Below are 3,811 nucleotides of genomic sequence, written 5' to 3' on the forward strand. Positions count from 1 at the left end.
ATAGGCTTTAAGCCTTGAACAAACTGATCTACTCTGGTTGCATTAGTTGGCACTGGTCTGCTGCGAACTTGGCAAGTCTTTCAAACTTTAATGCTTACTTTGTCACCATCATATTCCTTTGGGTCAATGTAGCAAACTCATCCACCTTTGACGCCAGTACCGCAACATTGTAGTACTTGTCATTAAATGTGTAATGCCTCGAATTCTCCGATGTGGTTCAATGGCGAGATTAGTAGGTCGGGAGGGCCATACTTGTTTAATTATGCTATTAAATGATTATGTGCATGTTTATGTGAATTATATCATAATATAATGTTATATTCATGCATGTGGGTCCACATTTGTTAATTGAACTGTTTTGGCAATTTGGCCCGTTTAGGGCATAATTGTGTATTTGGGTGCAAATTATGAATTATGAATGGGATTCCATCATTATGGAGATATATTCCAGCTAGTTGACATGAGACGGTCATATATAATGGATTAGCAGTTTTGGCATATCGGGGTCAAATATTGGGTAATAGGAATATTTATTTGATGAAAAAATTGGGAGTATTTGTGATCAGGAGGAAATTTCGGAGGTTTTGACTATAATACCCTCGGGGTGTTTTCGGGGTCCCGAGCACTAGGTTTTATTTGAGGTTACTTAAGCATGAAGTCGCTCATCAGATAGAACGTACGTTAGAAAACCTCTCGTTCTCCTTCGTTAGTTCATTTTTGCCATCCGAAGCATTTTCGAAGAAATCTCGAGTTCTAGGAGTCAGAATCGAGCGAGGATCAAGGCATAGAAATCCTAGGAAAGATTAGAAGCCTCTTAACCGAAGGATTTGATGGAAAACAACCCAATCGAAGGTAATTGAAGTTTAAAGTTTTGAGTTTTAGAGTTTCTAAGCTTTGAATTAGACTTTGTGAATCGTTGAGTTTTTGGTTCGATTGAACCTTGGGTTTTGATGGTTTTGGACCATTGGGAAGCTTGGGAACTTTGGCCCAAGGTGTCAGGGCCGCAGCCCTTGGTCAGTTTTCACCCCATTTGCATGTTTTGACCCCGGGAACATAGTTTTAGGCCTCGGGATTGTTCCTACTACTTGGATTAGTTTGGATTGATCTCCCGGAGGCTAGATATTGGTTTGGAAACCTATGATGTTCATTTTATTGATGGTATTCGTTATTTGGTTATGATTAGGTGACCGCTAAAGGACTTAAAGTCAGACCGTTCTCAAGGGTCATTCTTTTATCCATTTTAGCTCGAATCTGAGGTAAGAAAACAGTGTAAGGAACTGCACCCCCAAATGAGACATGCATGGTTATATTTTGATGCATGTTGGATGGTTAAATGTGGACATTGATAGCATATTGAATGCTTAGCAAGCTTGCTCATTTGCATAAAGATATCATTAGGGCATGCCGTGAATATTGACTATGAAATTGTTCAGAGCTTGAGTCTCTGTGTTTGTGCATGATCATTATTATGCTAGCAACTGTTGAGTAGGCATGATGAATGCCCTTGTTTATATATATTTGACCTATGATATATATTGGTAGCATTGCTTACTTGTGAATGGCACTGACTCATTAGTCAGGGCATTGACTCATAAGTCAAGGATGGTTTTAGCATGCTTAATGCAAGCCAATAAAGATTAGATCTAATCGACATCTGCATTGAATGACTTACATGAGCATTAATGCCAGACCGACCTCAAGTTCGATGAATATTAATAAATGCTTGTCTAGCCCAAGGCTAGAAATCTAGAGCCAGAGCCGGAAAGGTAAGGTGACCCACAGGTCACATGGCTAGGAAGGTATGGGACCTCCAGAGCGTGGCTCATTAGTCACCTATCCCGAGCATGGCTCATTAGTCACCTATCCCGAGTGTGGCTCATTAGTCACCTAACCAGAGCGTGACTCATCAGTCACCTGCCCAAAGTGTGTGGCTCATCAATCACCTGTCCAAAGTGTGTGGCTCATCAGTCACCTGTCCAAAGTGTGACTCATTAGTCACCTGTTCATCTGATGGCTAGAGACTTATCCAACAGTCACCCATCAGTTTAGAGCTATAAGCTCTGTGTGATGTAATTACATCATCTGATATTGTTCACATGAAATATTGTGTTTTCTTACTGGGCTTTGGCTCATGGGTGCTATGTGGTGCAGGTAAAGGGAAAGAAAAGCTCACCCAGCCTTGACCACCACGGCCAAGAAGTTCTCAGAGGAACTAGGGGGTTTACCCTAATTTTTGCCGCTTAGGTCGGCGGGTTGTAAATTTTAAATAGTAATGGCCATTTTGAGATGTAAATAACTTGTAAAAGTTCTGGTGGGCTCATCCATGAACAGTTTTTAATAAAATATATCCTTTCCTTTTTATTGATTTTCACCTTAACCTATTAATGACATTAGAAGCATGTTTTTAACCAAAGGACTCAGGCAACGAGTCAAATTTATGGTTCACTGATCATCGTCGCGTGTCCCGGGGCAGCCGGGGCATGACAAAATGACTCCTAAAACTTTGCCCAAGTCATTGTAGAAACATCTCTTGCCTAAGAGAATATTTCCCACCAAATCCTTGTGTCATCTCTCACCATGTGAGTTGCACAGGCTACCCTGTCATTTCCCTCAACTCGCATGAAGTCCAGAATTGACACCATCATACTCATCCATTGCTCAACCTTTCATGGATCAGCGCTCCCTTCGAACACGGGAAGATGTTGCTTCTTGAACCTTTCATACAATGGCTCCAAATGATTTCCAGCTTCAGGAATAGCTACAATCGATGCTATGGGTTGTTGAATGTTCTCTGATTAATGGTGCTAGCTGAACTTATTGCTACCTTAGCTGTCTCAGTTCCCTTAATTCTTCAGCCTGTTTTCTCATGTCTTCTTACATGGCCATAAACTACGCTTCCAACCATTGGTAAACAGTATGGGGATCTTCTTTGTGCCTATTTCCCCCATCATCTGGTGAGGGGTTTCCATTGTGTTTAGCTCTCATATTAGGTCTCAAAACATGTGGATTGTTGAGGTTGCGATTAACCTCAATGTTCCTTTGTTTGATCTCCTAGCAGGCATGATTTCAGTTCGTTCTTGAAACCAACAGCGTATCTTAATGCAATTTTTCCAAACCAGGAACCAAAACATACTATTAATCCATCAAACAATTAATCTCCATTTATTCATAATGCCAAAATATCTTGATACATTCATCATTCATAAAACTCACAAACCAAGGTAAGGAAATAAATCAACTAAAACCAATCTGCATATAGCGAAACATCTACAACCATATTTTATACACAGGAAAAGAATTTTTGAGCTTGTCTAACAACTCTACAGAAATTCCTTGATCAAATGATTCGTTATCCATTATGAACCCTTGTTGTCTTGCGAAAGCCATAAGTGTACACTTGTACTTAGCACCTTCCAAAGCCTTATCTTGTACGCGCTTCCATATCGCTTAAAGTTCTTCCTACTTCCTTCTTAAGGAAATAGTATCTCTAAATACTTCGTACTTCTTCTTACAGCTTCACAATCCTCCTTCCCAGACCACGTCTTGAATGCGCTGATTGACTGTCACACATTGGTCCACTAACTTTTGGATGCTCCATTCCGCAAAACGCTGCATCCTTATCCTTCGTACCTTCCTTATCCTTCTTGCTAACTTCCTTCGTTGTGTCTTGTTCAAGCGAACCATAGGGACTCTAAGCACACAAGTCATACTAGCTACTCTATACATGTAGATAAGGCACTAAAACACATAAGGCAAACAATCACATAACCAAAACAAATTCAAATAAAGCTTACTGTGCAATAAGTCGAGA

Source organism: Humulus lupulus, chromosome X (assembly GCF_963169125.1).
Source record: "Humulus lupulus chromosome X, drHumLupu1.1, whole genome shotgun sequence".
NCBI lineage: Eukaryota > Viridiplantae > Streptophyta > Magnoliopsida > Rosales > Cannabaceae > Humulus > Humulus lupulus.